This window comes from Macrobrachium nipponense, chromosome 25 (genome assembly GCF_015104395.2).
Source record: "Macrobrachium nipponense isolate FS-2020 chromosome 25, ASM1510439v2, whole genome shotgun sequence".
NCBI classification, from domain to species: Eukaryota; Metazoa; Arthropoda; class Malacostraca; order Decapoda; family Palaemonidae; genus Macrobrachium; species Macrobrachium nipponense.
In genome coordinates this window covers 30144891-30165775 of record NC_087214.1, presented here as the reverse complement: position 1 = coordinate 30165775, position 20885 = coordinate 30144891, and the positions used below count along the sequence as shown (strand labels likewise).

At 37.4% G+C, this 20885-nt stretch overlaps 1 long non-coding RNA gene across 1 annotated transcript in view; it reads right to left on the bottom strand.

Annotated features, from left to right (window-relative positions):
- The window catches only part of LOC135199307 (uncharacterized), a 761114-nt gene extending 760226 nt beyond the window's left edge, over positions 1-888 (bottom strand). Inside the window, exon 1 of the long non-coding RNA XR_010311047.1 lies at positions 732-888. This is a non-coding gene — a long non-coding RNA (uncharacterized LOC135199307). The remainder of the gene's footprint in view (positions 1-731) is intronic.
- Positions 889-20885: the final 19997 nt, after the last annotated feature.

The window sequence follows — 20885 nt, the reverse complement described above, 5'->3', positions numbered from 1 at the left end:
AACATATGACGTCATACTTCCAGTTCTTTTCATATTATTCCTACTTATTGAATGGAACAAACTTTTCCTTTCTGTATTTATTTTTCCGAAGGAATCCATAATGCTTTCTGCCCAGATAACCAAGGACAGGATAGGAGAGAATCTTGATCCAAGGTTTGGCATATCCTACTACCTATAAGCTATCCAAATATCTGACCCTCGACAAGCCTGCTCCTGCACGATACCTGTAGGTGGTATTTCACCAAACTTTTATTTTCCCCAATACACAAACTTGTCTGTTCCCTCCTGTGCCCTCCCATCACGGTTAGATTGGGCATAGGAAGGGGTAGATGGGTTCACCCCAAATACTTCTTCCAACAGAAATTTGAAATTGGATGTGAAATTCGACGTCACGAAACGTCAAAAGTTATAACATACATAGAACTGCATTCCCCCTACCTAGGTATTTACCCCTAACCTGTACGTCAGTTTGGAATGGATTTACTTAGGTAATATATAAAAATGAGTAAGACTGGACTATAATATAACCTCACAGGGTCCACTGCAGGCACTACTTCATATAAAAATTATTCCTAAATCTCCAAAAAAAATTGGAGGGGAATAATTACGATTTGAAAAATAACAGTAGTTTAAAAATGGCCAGTCCGGGCCCGGCTTCTTGTTGCTACGGTCACGAGGCTGAACCGGCTTCTTCTAGACTCCAACCACAACCTTCCACTTGCAATACTCACGGGAAATATATACTATAGAAGGATTTTGACGCCTTCCTTGTTCGTAACGCCATCATCGAATTTTTTATCCTGAACGGCCAATTTTGTGTCGGTAACGACCTCCAGCTGCCTGTCTATTCAGTATTCACGGCCAATGGAGCGACTGAGTTGAACTTTGAAGCGGCGGAAGGAAGGAAACGGTTCAAAAAGATTGCCTACATCCGCTAAGTCTTATGCGGTAGATCTATCTGGATGAATCAGCCAATCAGAACGCAGCGCGAAAAAAAGCTCGATTGTGGTTGGCTGATTTCTGCAGCTTCTCACACACCCTCTATAGACAGACTGGGACTTGTTCGAAGTTTTACAATTTAATTTTAAAAGTTGGGGATCTAATAATAATAATAATAATAATCGCAACATGACCCAGATTAATTAAGGAATAGAGAGAGAGAGAGAGAGAATGACTGCAGCATAGTACCTATTACGTGAGCACAGACCAGTCAAATTCTAGGCGGAGAAAAAGATTTGCTTCTCTCTCTCTCTCGTACTCAAATATACCTTGTCTCAAGCACATACATATATGCTCCCTCTCTCTCTCTCTCTCTCTCTCTCTGTAGGATTACCTCAATAAAGAGTCTCCCGCTCTCATACGCTCAGTCTCAAAGCACATACACAAACGCACGTTTTTTTTTTTTTTCTCCCTTTCAAACTTCAGTGCTTCAATATAGATATTGCCAGTCGGAATCAGTTTGCACATTATACCTCCTAAACCACAAATTTAATCCTTCCACCGTCCTATGGCGATATCCCATGGAGAATGTCCTCCGTAGGAAATTAATGCCGTCAGTGCATCTCAAGGGGTCTACTGTAGGCAGTAAAGTTCTTTGCAGCTTCCCTTCTGCTCCCAGCTGGAACCTCTTTCATTTCTCTTACTGTACCTCCATACATATTTTTTCTTCCATCTTGCCATCCACCCTCTCCTAACAATGAATTCATGCACACACTTCCATACAAGTAAAGGACAAGTAGTCGAAAGGTCTGGCAAACTCCATATTATTATATATATATATATATATATATATATATATATATATTAATATACACACATATATACATATATATAAATACAGACAGACAGACATTTTAGTACATTCACACACAGACAGGGAAAATGGGCTACAAATGAGCCTTGGATATTCAGTGGGAAATACAATAATAATTATGTTATTATTATTGTTGTAATTAATAATTCAAAAAGGACAAACATATTCTACCCGAGTAGTTGAAGGGGTGGAAAAAATAAAGGTAATTGAATACCAGTTATGATTTGGGGTTGTGTAACGTATATATGTAAGTGTAAATACGTGAATTATATATTATATATATATATATATATATATATAGTGTGTGTGTGTGTTGTGTGTGTGTGTGTGTGTGTATACATATGTATTTATGTATATGTGTGTATACATTTTATATATATATATATATATATATATATATATATATATATTAAATTCATTAACACTGAGCAGGCACCAGTAGGAATGATTCAAAATTCAAATCCACTGCAGCCCGTGATAACGTCTTCAGTTCCCCTGTGTCCCAATGCTGATTGGCTGTGACGTCGACTTCAACTGCGGCCTACAAAACCGTGCAAAATGCATTACTTTACTTTTTATAGTGATAAGTACTCTAAATGAGTGCAAGTGACTATATTTCCCATCATTTGCGCTCACGACGAGTGCAATGACCACTACTTCAACGAAGTTGAAGTCGGGTTTGAAGCCTTGTGTGCGAACGCAGTTGTCAAGTGCATCGCATGGTATAAGACTCCCACCCCACTCTCTCTCACTCTTTAAAATATTGTTATCCACTAGGCCTATCGCAAATGTTGAAATTTACGCATGTTATAATGAACTCGAGCAGATATGAAGTATATTTATTTATTATACATAATAATAACAAGAGTGCAGACGTGAATTATGTATATATGTCTGAATGTAAGATTAGACGTCTACGAGCTTGCCTTATTTCCATCGGATTCGGCTCTTTAACGACATTGATTATCTCTCTCTCTCTCTCTCTCTCTCTCTCTAACACACACACACACACACATTATCACACGCAGCTTGTCATTGTAATGAAAAGGGAAGTTGTCTCCAGCGCACGAAACCAGCGTCTGTCTGATCCATCTACGAGCTCTTGCCCGCAGAGCAAGAGCCCGAGCTGGCATAAGGCCCTCAGGATCTAAAAACAAAAGTCCACGTATATTTCAGGCTCATTACTCGTTAGTCGACTGTTGAGGGTCACAGATGGGGGAGGGGGGAAGGAGTGAGATACGATTAAAAAGAAAATGAAAAACTTGTTATTCAGATGTGGCAAGAACCGTTACTTTGGGACGAAGACCTAGACCTATAAATACAGATCATTTCACAGATTTGTTGATTTACGTTGGTTTCCAACGTGTGTGACGTTCTTTCGTGCGTATATATATATATATATATATATATATATATAATATATATATATATATATATATATATATATATATATATATATATATATATATAATACTCTTCTAGGGCACAATTTTTCACGGATACAACATTCATTGAATAGAATGGCTTTCTCACTGTTAACCAGCTTTTTGAAATGCTTCATATTTTCTAATTATTTTCTTTACTTCATTGTTCAGGTTACTAATGGACACATAATGGGGTTCTTCCATTTACTCCAGTATTTTTACACGCGACAGCTGTTTCGTCAACCTATACGTATTGACGTTTTCAAGCGTACTGATACAAATATGTTGTTGTTGTTTAAGATTAAGCTGGCCTTGTGCCAGCACGGGCTCTTGCTCACAGAGCAGCACCCGTAATATACAAATATGAGCCTACATGCGTTTTGTGACGCCATGAGGACGGAAAGGTAGTACAATTGCCAGATACCTAGTTTTAAGTATTTACAAAAGACTATAGTGAAACATAAAATAAGGACACAAATAAATAAAATATGTTAAACAACAGAAATTAAATAAAAAAGTTGAAAGTAAGTTATTATATACACATTATACATAAATATATATTAATTACATATATGTTTAATTCACTGAAAGTCAGTGTGCGCTCCTGTCCGCGTGTGGGGGCTTTGTTCCACGCGGTTGAAGGACTGCCTCCTACACGAGGGCAAGGATCGGTCTGCCTCACGTTGGATGTTAAGGCTGGGGACGTTGCATTGCGATGCTGACTGCATCTGATATCAATAAACGATTGTAGTTGCCTTCCTTGTGTATTATTTTGGTGTTTGTGAGAAGTTCTTGTAATGATGGTTTTTTATTTGTGGGTATCCACAAAGTGCCGATGAATGCTCCTTGGTTTTCTGTGGCCTGCATGCGACGTTTGAGTGTGGTGGTTGTGTGGTCCGATATAGCATTTTTGGGGGGACTGACATTGCTCGTCAGCACAGACAAACTTGTATACTATATCAGATTTAACCTCTTTCTCCGTCGATGGGGCCGTACTATTTTTCATTACCAAAGAGGCCGTAAGGTTTGGTTTGCAGTAAATCCTTGCTGTTATTTTGTTATATGGCGCTAGGGGGGTGGTTTGCCTCTTCGCAGTATACCAAGGATGGCTTTCCTTTCATCTTCGTGGTGTTTGTTGTATGGTACTGATGGTATATCACTATTTCTTGTCTTTGTCTTGTGTGTTGTTCCTCGGGGTCGGATTAGAGGCTTTCCATAATCCGACCCCGAGGAACATGTATATGTACTATATTGAGAAAGAGAGCGAGAGATGAAGACGAAATGTTTAGTACCTACGAGAGGAAGAAAGTTGTCCCTTTCAAATGAAACGTCATATTTATTCCATTAATAATAATAATAATAATATATTATTAATTATTAGTATTATTATTATTATTATTATATTGCAGTATTAGGTACAGTAGATTCACATCAACCCTGCATCTGATGTCTAGGTCAGTCCCTTACGACGCTCCTGATTGGCTGTTGATAAGCCAATCACGGGACTGTAAACTCTCAGTCTCTCGAGAGAGTTCATAGAGAGAGGATGTATGTTCCACCTCTCCTGAGGGATTCGGAACATACATCCTGCCAATGTGAACTCTCGAGAGACTGAGATTCCAGCCCTGTGACTGGCTTATTAACAGCCAATCAGGAGCGTCTTAAGGGACTGACCTAGCTAGGCATCAGATGCACGGTTGATGTGAATCTACTATACTATTAGTTACAGCATTAGAAGCTGCAGGGGCATCAGCTGGGAAGATAAAAGATGTTAGAAGAGAGAGAGAGAGAGAGAGAGAGAGGTGGGTCTCACTGTCAGTGTCGAGATATTTCTGCCATGGACTGACACTTGTGTTTTGGGTGGAACCTGGATGGTCCACTTCCCAAAAGTAATTATAGGAATAGGGTAATTTATTTCCAGATGTTTTTCTGTTCGCTAATTGCTGAGGTGTGCTTGTTCGTGTATGAAAATTTATGAGCACTAAGTTTTGGGGGATCATTGCTCGGTTTCTTTTGCCCCTTTCGTGCAATTGACGGCTCCCAGTGATTTCTTTCAAAAAAAGTTCATCCCTCAGAAGGCTTCACCCGAAGGTAAAAGTTTAGGATGACCAAATCTGTTGCATATAATCAATGAAAAATTACCATTGTTAGTTCATTTAATACCTTAAAAACCTTATGAAAATGAACTTTAGACAGACGTATGCATTACATGTAATCGTAAGGAGAAACATTTAAAATTTTAACTTTGTAATACCTACAAGAGTGACAAGAAATCGACTAGAATTGTTGCATATTAGATTCAATAGATCAACTTTTACTTGGTAATTCGCATGCGTTCATTATCATAGAAATCTTTCGATGTATGAGCAGATATGCAAATGGTTTATAGCAATATATGAGAAATAAATCATTTACATATCTGCTCATACATCTAAAGATTTCTATGACAACGAACGCATGCGAATTACCAAGTAAAAGTTGATCTATTGAATATAATATGCAACAATTCTAGTCGATTTCTTGTCACTCTTGTAGGCATTACAAAGTTAAAATTTTAAATGTTTCTCCTTACGATTTCATTTTCCTGAATTTTTTTTTTCTCGAATCCCTAAGCAGTTAGACGTTTGAGAAAGGATTAAGTATCGCCTCATGCGAGTTAATATTTCAAAGGCCTCATTTGGGATTGGTTAAAAATCAATCGATTAATGTTCCTTACATAATTCCTGATATGTAACGAAGTAACTAATGAGAGAAACTGTGAGGTTTCCAATATATACAACCTGAAATAAGCAAAAGAGAGAGAGAGAGAGAGAGAAATCATGATTTTCTTCCTCGGTCAATATATACCACCTGAAATAAGCAAAATTGAGGGAGAGAGAGAGAGAAACAAACGATGATTTTCTTCCTCGATTAATATATACCACCCGAGATAAGCAAATGTGTGTCAAAGAGAGAGAGAGAGAGAGAGAGAGAGAGAGAGAGAAGTTTTGAAACGAGAAGTTCTCAAAGTCGCTGTGATTCTGATCAAAGGAAATGAAATACAAACTGACGTATGAGATGTTCACGGTCAAATCCTATGCCAAACGAGAGAGAGAGAGGTGGTATCAGGTGAGATTTCATAGCAGTTTTGGTGTCTGGGTGATATTCTTAATGCTTGAATACTCTCATGTTGGTAATCTGCTTGCTGTTATTATGCAGGTAACAGGCACAAAGCACCAGAAAATACAGCTCTTGTTAATAATGATATTTTGTTGATAATTCAGCAAATGTAAGATGTCATTATTCATTCAGCAGAATGTTGGAGACGCATCTCATAAAACCCGTCGTATTCTGATGTTTGTTACTTGAGTTAATTGTGACAAGAATAAAGGAAATATTGCCCGTGTTAGTAATTGTTAATTGTACACTATACAAGCTAATAGTACAATATTCTATATACCTTGAGTACAATCATTCAGTACAGGCAAGAAAATTAAACCATCGGTCTTTCAGGAGTTGATGTCTTCGTATTCTGAACTGTGGAATTCATTACTTTTTATTTTTAGGTCTCTGCTAATAAGTCCTGTTGTAACTTATAATGAGTCTTTCCAGTTAAAGACTAAATCGTTTCCGAAGGCTTAAAGAACGTCCAGTGAATGCTCTTTGAAAGAAATTCGAATAAGAAAAAATTATTTCAAAGCTAAATCATATACCAGTGAATTGAAAACATAAAAATATGTCGGTTTCCGTCATCAGTTGTCAATAAAACGAATTAATTCATTCGACAGTACTGTATGGAACTCCATGAGTCTTTCTTAAGAGCAAAGCTAGTGCTGGAACAAGGAAAATTTATGGCAACAAATCAAAATCAAACGTTTTATAGAAAGGATGCTAGGGGGGGGGGGGGGGGGGGGGGGGGGGGGGGCGCGATGCGGAGGTAGGAAAAGGCATCACGACCGACGAGTGAAATCGTAAATAGGGAAGATGATGAAGAGGCGATAAAAGCGAGAATCGTCTCTGGAAGAACGTCTTGGAAAGGCACCGCTGATTCCTGGAATGTCAGTTGAAGTTGCTGTGGGACTTTCTCTTATTACTGTTGGTCTTTGTATAGGAATCTTTTACTCCTTTCTTTCTGTGTGTACGTGAAATTCTCTCTCTCTCTCTCTCTCTCTCTCTCTCTCTCTCTCTCTTTGACATATATATGCTTATCTCAGGTGGTATACGTATATTGACCGAGGAAGGTAATCATCATGTTTGTATCTCTCTCTCTCTCTCTCTCTCTCTCTCTCTTCCAATACCCTTATTAACTTATCCAGACGAATCCAGTCTCGTTGTGTTGAACTAAAAGAGCATTTTCAAAAAGTATACCAACATCTCATCGATATCAGAGTTTTCACAGCTGGAGACGCCCACCTCTTTTGTTGTCGACGAGGTTGCATTAATTTATGTTGACAGTAATTCCAATATTTACTCTTAAAATGCTGTATGGGAATTGTATCTGTTAGGAACTGCTTGACATGTCAGGCAAAGGGTCTGGTTCATTAAAGCCTACAGATGTCATATTCCAAGTTCGTCAGATATTCATGAAATGGCGATTGTGAGTTGTAAAGCAATAAGGGTTTTATATTAGCGAACGGCCTAGAAATGGACATTAGTTTCTGGTGTAAATAAAAGACGAAATGCATTTACATTAAAATATCTTGCAACATTGTAGAAATGATCCTCTTTATAGCAGCTTCATTCTGTTTTTCCTAATTATTTAATCGGTCATGTCCTATGATTCTGTAATTTGCGATAACTGCTGTATTATTAACTTTCATGGCTTATTTACGGCAGTGGAAAATGACCGAGACCATTGGAAAAAACTCGAGCGGGTCACCTCTCCAGAAAGTGATCCAAGTTGCAGAAAGTAGCAGATGACTGAAACGAAGAAAAGTAAACTTTTCGAAATAAATCCTGAGATTTATTTCGAGGAAAATCGCCGACAGGGAAACATCTCAGAAAAGAGAGAGAGAGACACGGGATAAGGAATTAATGAGAGGCGAAATAAGGAAAACTTATTCCGCAGATGTCAACAAATCTTGGCTCCTCTGTGAGTTTGGCTTTGGATGAACTTCATGCCTCCTACGTAGGGTATGTATGTATATATGTATATATATGGTTTATGTATGGTGATTGTTTGTATGTATGCATAAAGCATTTACGTATGTATCTTAAGCACTGGCAGAAGACATTGGCAAATCTGAAGCCTATCCTTCATCGGACATTGATTATTTTCTTGTCAACAGAGAAATATTTTTGTTCCAATAATATTTTTAAAATTCTTCGTTGATTGCCATCTTTCCACTTTATTTTCTTTCTTTCTGTTGCAGGTGGGGCTGTGAAGAGCGCGAGAGTGAGTACTCAATTGTATCGTGGTTTATGTTGGTAATTTTTTATTATTTTTAATAAATATTATACCTTTGATAACCTTTAGTATGTTTCTCATCCACTTTAGAAAGTGTCCAAGCTTTTATTTCATGAACCCTCTGATACACTGTGTGTGTGTGTATTTGTTGTTGTATGTCTGTATTTTTAGCATAAATCTACAGGTTTACTCTCTCTCTCTCTCTCTCTCTCTCTCATGAGATGATAGTATGAGACCTACAGATCCTAATTTCAGTTTTTGAGTTCTGAATCAATAGGCCTATGTTTGTTCTGTTGGAATGTCTTCTCTTGTCCCGTTCTGTCTTGCATTTCGTTTCCTTTTTTTATCACGTTGATGATGTGAACATTCATTCACTTGCATATGAATTTGAGGGAGTTTGCATGTACTGTAGGTACCTGGCAAGACAGTGTACTTAGGCCTATGTACAGTCGGCCACACATATAAGTAAACACATTTGAGCCACAAGGGCTGGATGTGATCTGGTAACACTGGAACTGAGCCTCCAGACGCACGATGAAACCCGCCCCTCCACCGTGGCCACCGCCCTCCACACGTCTTCCCAAAACATTTTTCCCTCCAACCTTCACTTCCACCCTTTCAAGCACGTTTATAACTTCTGCTCCCTCTCTCTAATTTCTCCTTTAAGGAAAATAATATAACTGAATCTATTCTGTAGGTTCATTTTCTCATCATGTGGAGGCGAGAAAACCCGTCTGTTCAACTTTTGTCGTAATAATATTATTACTTGCTGTTACAGACAGAAGAATTAACTCGGTTTTCGTGGCGCTCTCTTGTAATAATGGGATTTAGTTATCTACCAATCAAACCCTTGTCTATCAAATAACAGCATATCTACTACTCTTTAATTATAATTGTAATATCAACAGCCGCATTCCAAATTCTTATTATTACCAAGACAACTAGCATCAGATCGTGTAGGACCTTTCGTAACTCAAATTAAGCATGAAGAAATAAAGAAGGCATAAGTTGAGGAGAGAAAGACCTCCATAGGCCTAGAAGACACTGAAGGAGGAGAAACAAAGAGACAGTTATAAGAGAGAGGACAACAGCAAATAGGAGGCAGACGGAAAGGAGACAGTGTAATAGAGCTGAGAGTGTGGCTGGTGTCACAAGGGTCACCATTACCCTCTTAAGTATAATGGGGGCATAGGTCTTGACTTGTCATAGGGGTTATTATGGGAGTCGGTTCTTCCTTATGGTTGGACGTTTGTTTGGTCACAACCGACTATCATTGGATCACATCCGACATTGGGTCAAATTCCCGTATTTTTATGCATGATTTTAACTGCTCGGCATACGTCTACATTTATCGATGGCAAGCATGTGCGTCTTTGTTTGTTTGTGTTCATCCTGCAGGTGAGAATTCCCACGTTAGGAATGTATCAAGTAATAATAAGATTATATCCTTATATATATATATATATATATATATATATATATATATATATATATATATATATATATATATATATATATATATATATATATATATATATATATATATATATATATATATATCATTTGACGTCCAAACCTGATATTAGTAACATTTTAACGTATACTTAATTAAGGGACAAATATTACAGCACTGTAATATTTGAAAAATAACCATTTAATATGAAATATGTTATATAATAAGATACGACCAAAAACAAACTATTGCTTAGTCTCAATGAAAGCACATTACACTTCAAACAACAACAACATCTTAGTTTTATGAAGACTTTCTGAACAAATTCATCCCGCTACCAAAAATGTTTCCTCCCTTCTGTTACAGTATCAGTATTTAGTCCATCCACCATCGCTGGCGCCTTCATTTTTCCCGGCAGTATGTCAACGAAGACAGGTTTCTGGGCAAGAGTTGTTTATTTCTGATGAGAAAACATTTGCGTCGACCTCGCACGTACAGTTGCACTGTTGGCGACACAATAATAGAAGATACTCCAGTGAGCACATCTACGAACAAGCCAAAAGCGGCCACGTTACCTGTAACGTGTGGGCATGGGTTAACTTATACACCCTGGGTGAGCTGGCAGAAATACAAGGAAGATTCAACGCCGACCAATACCTTGAAATACTGGAAGACGTGATGGTCCCAACTGTTCGAGCCATGGCATTTCCCTACCCTGAGTGCATTCTGTTCATGCAAGTATGTGGAGTTTCATCTCGCAAATTGCAGTAATAGGGAAAACTCTGTTGTAGTGCTGGTTTCATTAACTTGTATTATAAACTTCTTCTATTTATACAGAACTTGTTACAAAATGTAAAAATATATGAGTTGTTGCGAGTCAGAAGAGAACATTTGAGCTCCGTGAGAACGAATCAGTTGTATGGTTGTTGGTTCTTGAGGTATTAGCCATCTTCTGGCATCAAAGTTCAAGGGTGATTTTTCCTTGTTTTAAGAAACTACTCACGGCTTTTGTTTCCTTTTTGACTCGCAACGACTCAGCACTGAGTGTTGTAACTACAGAATATCTGCCATTCATTTAGTATTAATTTAGTAGGCAATGGTAATGCTGATTATTATTTTTTATTTATTTTATTTTTTTTTTTTTTGTTTTTTATTTTTTTTTTTTGACTATCACAGTCCTCCAATTCGACTGGGTGGTATTTATAGTGTGGGGTTCTGGGTTGCAATCCTGCCTCCCTTAGGAGTCCATCACTCTCCATTACTATGTGTGCCGTTTCTAGGATCACACTTCCTTCTGCTGATGGTCCCTGGAGATACTTCAGCCTCTAGTTTTTTTCTAGAACTCCTTTTCAGGATTATTGGGTATCGTGGCCTAGTGCTCCTATGATTATGGGTACGATTTCCACTGGCATATCCCATATCCTTCTTATTTCTATTTCAGATCTTGATACTTATCCATTTTTTCCCTCTCTTTCTCTTCAACTCTGGTGTCCCATGGTATTGCGACATCAAATGAGTGATACTTTCTTCTTGACTTTGTCAATCAACGTCACGTCTGGTCTATTTGCACGTATCACCCTATTTGTTCTGATACCATAGTCCCAGAGGATCTTTGCGTGATCGTTTTCTATCACTCCCTCAGGTTGGTGCTTGTACCACTTATTACTGCAAGTAGCTGATGTTTCTTGCACAGGCTCCAGTGGAGGGCTTTTGCTACTGAATCATGCCTCTTTTTGTACTGGTTCTGTGCAAGTGCGGGCATTCGCTTGCTATGTGTGGTTTATGGTTTCATTTTTCGTATTGCACTTCCTACATATGGGAGAGATGTTATTTCCGTCTATCGTTCTTGAACATATCTGGTTCTTAGGGCCTGATCTTGTGCGCTGTTATCATTCCTTCAGTTTCCTTCTTTAGCTCTCCCCATCTGTAGCCATTGCCATGTGTCATCGCTGGCTAGTTCTTTAGTCTGTCTCATGTATTGTCCGTGCATTGGTTTATTGTGCAGGTCCTCTGTTCTGTCTGTCATTCTCCTGTCTCTGTATATTTCTGGGTCTTCGTCTACTTTTATTAGTCCTTCTTCCCATGCACTCTTTAGCCACTCGTCTTCACTGGTTTTCAGATATTGCCCCAGTGCTCTGTTTTCGATGTTGACGCAGTCCTCTATACTTAGTAGTCCTCTCCCTCCTTTCTTTCGTGTTATGTATAGTCTGTCCGTATTTGCTCTTGGGTGTAGTGCTTTGTGTATTGTCATATGTTTCCTGGTTTTCTGATCTATGCTGCGGAGTTCTGCTTCGTCATTCCACTATTCCTGCGCTGTATCTGATTACTGGCACTGCCCATGTGTTTATGGCTTTTATCATAGTTCCGGCGTTGAGTTTTGACTTGAGTATCGCCTTGAGTCTCTGCATATATTCTTTCCTGATCGTGTCCTTCATCTCTTGGTGTTTATATCCCCTCCTTCCATTATTCCCAGGTATTTGTATCCTGTCTCATCTGTGTTTGATGTTGCTCCCATCTGGTAGCTTTATCCCTTCAGTTCTCGTTACTTTGCCCTTTTGTATGTTGACTAAGGCGCATTTTTCTATTCCAAACTCCATCCTGATGTCCCCAGATACAATCCTTACAGTCTGGATTAGGGTATCTATTTCCTTGATGCTCTTACCATACAGCTTGATGTCGTCCATGAACATCAGATGGTTGATTCTGTTGCCTCTTTTCTTGAGTTGGTACCCGGCATCCATCTTAGTACTTTTGTCATGGGAATCATGGCTACTACGAAGAGTAATGGGGACAGTGAGTCGCCCTAGAAGATCCCTCTCCTGATATTAACCTCTGCTAGTCTTATTCCAGAGCTTGTAAGTATTGTATTCCAGTTGCGCATTGTATTTTTGAGGAAGCTGATGGTGATTATTATTATTATTATTATTATTATTATTATTATATTATTATTATTATTATTATTATTATTATTATATGAAGTAATAAAAGTCCACACTATATAAAATGTGTATTAAAAATACATAAAAGACTGGAGCTTTCGTCTACTTTATCAGTAGACCTCATCAGCCGTACTGATTTTTCCTTTTCAAAAAATATACAAAAAAGTTACGAAGGACAGGCAGGACTCTGGAACCGTCTCCAAGGGAGATAACAACCAAAACAAACTATCTCAATCATGTTATTCCCTCGTTCAAATGTCTGGCCAAAAGACGAGCCTATCGTCGTGGTTGAACTACCCTCTTCTGGAGACGGTTTTCCAGAGTCCTGCCTGTCCTTCGTAAATTTTTGTATAATTTATTGAAAAGGAAATATCAGTACGGTTGATGAGGTCTACTAATCAAGTAGACGAAAGCTCCAGTCTTTTATGTATTCCTCTCCACGATAGACTTCAACTTCACGTGGCTTATGGCTTCGAGTTCTTTGGGACGAGTCGAAGGTGGAATATCTCTCAGCTTTTCAAACCAGGAGAAAGGAGAGATAGAATGACTGCCCGGACCGTTGAGATACAACGAACGAGATACCGACTGTTACCCCTACTGGTATTTAGGAGTAGACTTGTAAACTGTGAAACTGACCGTCTGCCGAAAATATATGGGTGGCTTACTTAACAAGCACCACTAATTGCTTGTTAGATTTTGGGTCTAGATCCAATATATGAGATACCAGATGACTAATATATAATATATCGCGACTCTACTGATTATAGACTGACCAGTGACAGACATTTTGGAGGGTGGGTTCCCCCTGACAGACGCACTGAAAAGGGTGGGTTAATTGGATCTAGATCCAACTTAGGAGATCCCGAGTAAAATTTACACTACAATAGCACTGCACATCCTAGAATGCTGTGATGTTAATACCAGACATTTTAGTGGGTGGTTACCCCCTGACAGACACCCTACAACTAGTGGGGAGGGGGAGGGGGAGACAAGGATTTGCATCTAACATGGAGATACCAAGTAAAAGCTGTACTACAATTGTTCTGCACACCCTAAAGTACTGCTGTGGTAATACCAGACATTTTAGTGGGTAGTTACCCTGAGAGACACCCCACAACGAGTAGGGAGGAAGGGGGTGAAGGGGAGGGGGGAGACAGGATCTCCATCCAACATCATAGTACCAAGCAAAATTTTTACTATTAAAATAGCACTGCACTTCTAGAGTACGCCAGTGGTAATGACAAAGATAGTTTAGTGGGTAGTTACCCCCTGACAGGCACCCCACAACGAGTGGTGGGGGGAGGGGAGGGGGAGCCAGGAACTGCATCCAACATTGGAGATACCAAGTATAATTTGTACTACAATAGCACTGCACATCCTAGAGCACTGTGGTGGTAATGACAGACATTTTGAGGGTGGTTACCCTCTAGCAGACACCCCACAACGAGTAGGGAGGGGGAGAGGGAGGGGGGGGACATGATCTGCATCCAACATTGGAGATATAAAGTAAAATTTTGTACTACAATAGCACTCATATCCTAGAATGCTGTGATGGTAATGCCAGACATTTTAGTGGGATGGTTACACATTCACAGACATAACCTTACGATTGTAAGGGAGAGGTGGGACACCTTGAAATATTTCAAAATCTATCATATGCAATATTAATATTAGAAATATGGTAAGTATCTGAAAATCGTGAGCATGATAAAATTTACTAAGGCAACAAAAATTCAAGACAATTACGTGATGTTTCAGGATAAGAATTACTGCCGGAGTTATTTTTTAAAATTCCTATTGAAGTATGGAATATTTCACTTCATTAATTCCATCACATCTATAAATACTATGTGTGAGACTTCCTAGGCTTGGTCTACTTTCTATAGTTTCACACACACACATATATTTATTTTATATATATAATATATATATATATATATATATATATATATATATATATATATATATATATATATATATATATATTAATATATATGATATATATATATATATATATATACTATATATAATATTAGCACTATCCTTTGGTTTGGATTATTACTTCACACAAAGTATTTTTATCTGAATGGGAGGGGGTCACAATTGGCAACAGCTACAAGTATGTGTGTGCTGAGCCATTTTTGAATAATTAAACCAGTCATATGGTGCCAATAATTAAACCAGTCATATGGTGCCACTCTCAGTTCCTCTAAAACAAGAAATGTAAGATAAGTATTCTCGCTTTAATAGCGTCTTTGGTCATTTTCTTTTCTTGCCTATAGTTAGGACACTACAGCCATGTCGAGGTTCGTAGCCCAACGTGTCTTACCATAACTGAATTGTTCTTTAGTTGCTGTTGGTTCGTGTGAATGAAATGAAATTTTTATCGGATATAGGAATTCGATTGATATTAAGACCAAAGTCCCATCATAAAGAGCCGTTTTAACACCCGCACATTCACAAAGAGATGATGTATCATAACACAAATAATTACTGGAAACGGAAATGTGAATGAATTGTTCAGGATGAGCTAACTATAAAGATTAAAACATTTTCCCCCATTTTATTCCCCCTCCCGAATTTGACGATCATACAACTTGGAGCTCCTGACTCCCAAATTAAGTTGGCCTTTAATTTCATGTCAGTTATCTAATAGTCCACTTATTTTCGGCTTCCTCACTCAAATTGATCTGTACACTACCACCAAGTATCATGTACCATATATATTCAGGGAAGAAAATCTAAACTTAAATAAAAATGATACACAGTTTGATGTTTAAAGCCAGCCGAGTGCGTTTGTCTCTTAACTTCCCGCCGGCACGCACCACAGGCAGCCTATGCAATGTGTTTCAATACATTCTATCGATGCTGGCTTTGATGATCATTATTCGGCTAATTTTCTCCCTAATAATATTTTTTTCTTTATTTGTTCATTATATCCAGTAGACAGGCACTAACATCATATTATATCCTCACGTCTGTTCAATGCATTTACCATTGTTAATATGATTTATAATGCGTCTCCAACAGTCATAAAAATCGGACAACCGAATGTCCACATATGTCAGCTGTGTGCAAGTTATAGGGCGTCAATCACTGGGGTAGCGATCTCCCTGCCGAGAGTGACTTCGGAAGGCCATATTGAAAGGTCTCGGTCCAGCTCTTAGTACTATATTTTAATACTATTACTTTTTTAAATCTTTGTTATTATTATTATTATTATTATTATTATTATTATTATTATTACGAAAACACACCTAAGCACGCCAACCTTTGTGGTCACACCTAAGCACCTGCTCTTGGATCAAAGCAGTGTCAAGCATAAATGGTTCCTGTGTAAATACAGGACTTTCTTTGCATATGGTAGCGAAGCACTAACTAAACAGTAATGTAGTACAATCACTAAACACCAACACTCACAATGCACTTACTCAGTAAGCACTCACACTTCCATACATTCACTATATACACACACACACACACTTAACATACACTCACATACACTCTCAATAACACAAAACACTCTGAATACCCAATACTCACTAGGCACTCATTATACACTAAATGCTCACTAAACACTTAAAACACTAAATTTACTAAATACTCATTATACCCCAAACACTCGATAAACATTCACTAAACACTCACTTAATCCTAAAAATCAATTAAACACTAAACATTCACTAAACCCTAAGCACTCATTAAATACTAAATGCTTACCAAACCCTAAATACTTATTAAATACTAAACAGTGAATGAACATCCACTCATTAAAAACTTAATAAACACTTACATACTAAACATTTGCTAAACACTAACATTCACAAGACATTCACTAAACGCTCACTTAAAATTCGCAAAACTTTCACTAAAACCCTAAACACTCACTGAATACTTACACACTAAATATTCACTAAGCACTACCATTCACAAGACATTCACTAAACGTTCACTTAAAATTCACAAAACATTTACTACAACCCTAAAGACAAAACATTCACTGAATACTTACACAATAAACATTCAATAACATTCACAAAACATTCACTAAACCCTAAAGACTCAGTAAACATTCACTGAATACTGACACATTAAACAGGCACTAAACCCTAAACATTCATCAAACACTTACTCATAAACATTCACTAAACGCTTACTCACTAAACCCTAACAATTCGCTAAACACTGACTCATTAAACATTAACGATAGAAAAAATTGACAATCGCACTAATTTTTCATTTCTCTTGTTTTCTTTACATTAATGCTAGGTGATTATTTTTTTGGTCTAGTTTGCTCTTGTATTTATTCATAATCTTCTTGAGAGACTGGAAATGTTCGAAATAACTTGGTGTGTAGAAAGACTGTTTAAAAAACAGAGATCCTCTGTGTCCTACCTCAGCCAGGTGTATTATATCTAACGAATTTTACACCAGCCGAAAAAAATCGACTATAGTAACAACAATATTCATTCATAAAACTGATAATACAAAAATGTACCCATGATTTCATTAGCGTGAAAGTCAGTTGAAACCAAAAGAAGGTAGTCCTGCTTCGATAAAACAAACCGAGTAGGCTATAGCGCAAATATTATGATCTGTACCTTGACTATAGCATGTATATTACATATGTATTACTATCTATTTAATGGGTGCGTAACTCTATTTAACAAATGTTATATACATAGACATTTTACAGCAATAACTCTAATAATGATAAGAAATTATATGCTACTTTATAGTGCCAGTCTTTCAACCACCGCTACATTAATTTTCATCTAGTAAACAAAGTTAAAGCGAGTAGGGAGACCGGGGCTAGTTGGCACACTTTTTACAATTTTGCCAAATTCTTACCACCATGGAAAAATATTAACATTCGTCTTTATCATAGAGCAAAATAATTGTTGTTTGCTTTCAACATAAGGTAACAATAAGCTTTAGAAAAAAAAAAATTTTTCGTGTCAACTTGCCTCAGGGGGTAAGTTGGCACCCACATTATGGGGTAAGTTGGCACATTGATAATTAAAAGAAAATTATTACATTGCATTTAAATCAAAGAGCAAAAATACCCTCTGAATTTCCAAAATACAAAATATAAGGCATTAGTATTACTTCAGATCATCATCTAGTTGTAATTGTGGCAGGTGTGAAATAAATCCCCGTCATAGTCTTCATGCTCCCACATGTTACATGCCCTGCACTGGACCCACACTTCTCCTGGCCTACCAAACACAGGCTCTCTTCAGTTGAGCTTTCTTCTGGATCAACAGCAGTAGTTCTTAAACTCTGTATCACGCTGATGACTGATCTGAAGCCCATGTGTCTTTTCGGACATCTCTCAATCTGTTACATAACCACCCGTAAAATCCAAATCTTGAAATAGTCTGTAATTCAAAGTTGAAATTCCATCAATCCTAAACCAATTGAAAACATCAGAATAAGTGACAGCTAGAGGTAAAACCGAGGAAACTTTACCATGAATGTCACAGATGGGCGTACTTGATCCTGGATTACCAGTCATCCACGAATCACATGCCCTGTTAACACATTTCTTCAGATGTCTATAAACACTAAAATCCAGGGGCTGCAACTTGTGACAACAATGTGGAGGAAATGATAGGACACTAATCTCATTATCCTTCAAAAAATCCAGAAACAAAACGTAAATTATATAAATAAATAGGCTAACTATTGTTATCAAATAACGTGTGCCAACTTGCCCCATTTATTTTGAGCCAACTTGCCCCATCCCTAACATTTGGTACAAAAACGCTTGTCACTCCACACCAAGAAGCCTTGAATTAATCATTTTAATGGTATAGAATCTTTAAACCATAAGGAAAACAATGCTATAATTGAAAAACAATCTTTATGAATGTATAGATGTTATAGCAAATAACAGAAAGATTAAAATATTTACTTACTATCATCAAAATAAAAAATTGTCTCATAAATTCGAGCTCCTACCTTCTATCTCTATAGAAATTTGCTGGTAATTGAGGAACCACGTGGCAATTACACAGTATATGTATTAGAGTCATCCTATTGGTAAACTTTAAAGTCATTTCGAGTGTGCCAACTTACCCCTGTAGCCAACTAGCCCCGGGCTCCCCTACTATAATTGAAGTCAGTTGCTTGCTTGACAAAATAATAATATGACTGAATTATTATGGGCCTACAGATAACGTTTATTTATATGAAACAAATAAATAATTTTTGTGTTAGATCAGCCATCGTCAAACAGGGTTCCGTGATCGATCGCCAGGTGTTCCGTAAGAATTCATGTTTTATTTAATTAAGTATATATTTTTCGTTAAACATGGCGTGAGAAATCGTAGTTTCATAATTTATTTTATCGTAACATATCGTGCAAGAATTTTTCCCTCGGTTTTACTAAAGGTAATTAATACAAATGCTTACACACACACACACACACACACACACACACACACACACACACACATATATATATATATATATATATATATATATATATATATATATATATATATATATATATATATATATATATATATATATATATATATATATATATATGTGTGTGTGTGTGTGTGTGTGTGTGTGTGTGTGTATGTGTGTGTGTGAGTGTGTGTGTGCATTGGGGTTCCTTGGTATGAGGAAAATTGTCTCAGGGGTTCCTTAAAGTGCCAAAGGTTGGGAAACACTGTGTTAGATAAATACAAAGGATAAAGTAAGGATACAAATATTTATTAATTATATCACGATAATGTATAATACGGGTCAATAGTAGCCCACTATACTAATCTAGACATTCATTATCAGGGCTTGCCCTTCCCCCTGCCCACCTGTTAGGGTGTGTCTGTCAGGGGGAAACCACCCACTAAAATGTCTGTCATTACCATCACAGCATTCTAGGATATGAAGTGTATTGTAGTGTAAATTTTACTCGGTATCTCCTAAGTTGGCTCTAGATCCAATTAACCCCCCCTTTTCAGTGCGTCTGTCAGGGGGAACCCTCCCTCCAAAATGTCTGTCACTGGTCATTCTATAATCAGTAGAGTCTGCAGATATATTATATATTAGTTTCATCTGGTATCTCATATATTGGATCTAGACCCAAAATCTAACGAGCAATTAGTGGTGCTTGTTAAGTAAGCCACCCATATATTTTCGGCAGACGGTCAGTTTCACAGTTTACAAGTCTACTCCTAAAGATCAGATGGGGTTACAGTCGGTATCTCGTTCGTTGTATCTCAATGGTCCGGGCTGCCGGTCTATTATCATTTCTATATTAATTTGTTAAATTTTACAGAAAACATTGGAATCTCACAAAATGCTATCAAATTTAAAAAAAAAAATAAAAAAAAAACGATATCCTAACAGTGTGAACCAGGCGACCTCACTCTATTGCTTTTGATGTTATGTGCACGGGAATCTAATGTCAATGTGTCATTTATCGGTCTAAGAAACATCCCTCGATTAGCGAGAGACAATTATTGCACTGCATTCGGTGCAAGTTCCTGTTGGAGAGATATCAAGAAAGCTTAATAAACCGGAGAGAATCATACATAGATGATTCAAATTGTTTAAAGAATGGCAAAATTTAGAACATGGGCCTAGAGGTGGAACACTTCACAGCACCACAAGAGAGCAAGTCAATACAGTAATGTAAACGTTGCTGAGCAACATTCAATTGAGAATTTTGAATTCTAGTGCATCGTCACGACATTGCTGAACCAGGAATCATAACTAGTTCTACGCTTATGACTGGTGTCTGATGAATACTTTAGATGGAGAGGAAGAGATTTTTAAATCTACACTTGAAATCTTTGATAGGTGTCTAATGAATAAGTCTAATGAATAAGCAAACTTATCTTTGATGGATGAGAGA